Raw genomic sequence first — 245 nt, 5'->3', positions numbered from 1 at the left:
GCTTCAGCTCTGCAAATGTTGGGTGACCCTAATAGTGCTTCTTGTGACAAAGAACAAACATTTTGGGAACTCTAAGTTTGTGTATAACAGGGACAGAAGCTTTTTCATTTGTGTGGTGAGAAGAGGAGCTTCAAGGTGTTTGAAAGAGAAGAGTCTGGTGGAGGGGCTGGAATTAAACCAAGCAGGGTCTGGGATTAAACCAAGCAGGGTCTGGGATTAAACCAAGCAGGGGCTGGGAGTAAACC

The sequence above is a fragment of the Merops nubicus genome, unplaced genomic scaffold (genome assembly GCF_000691845.1).
Source record: "Merops nubicus isolate BGI_N331 unplaced genomic scaffold, ASM69184v1 scaffold20344, whole genome shotgun sequence".
Taxonomy (NCBI): Eukaryota; Metazoa; Chordata; class Aves; order Coraciiformes; family Meropidae; genus Merops; species Merops nubicus.
Note: the sequence above shows the minus strand (reverse complement) of the source record.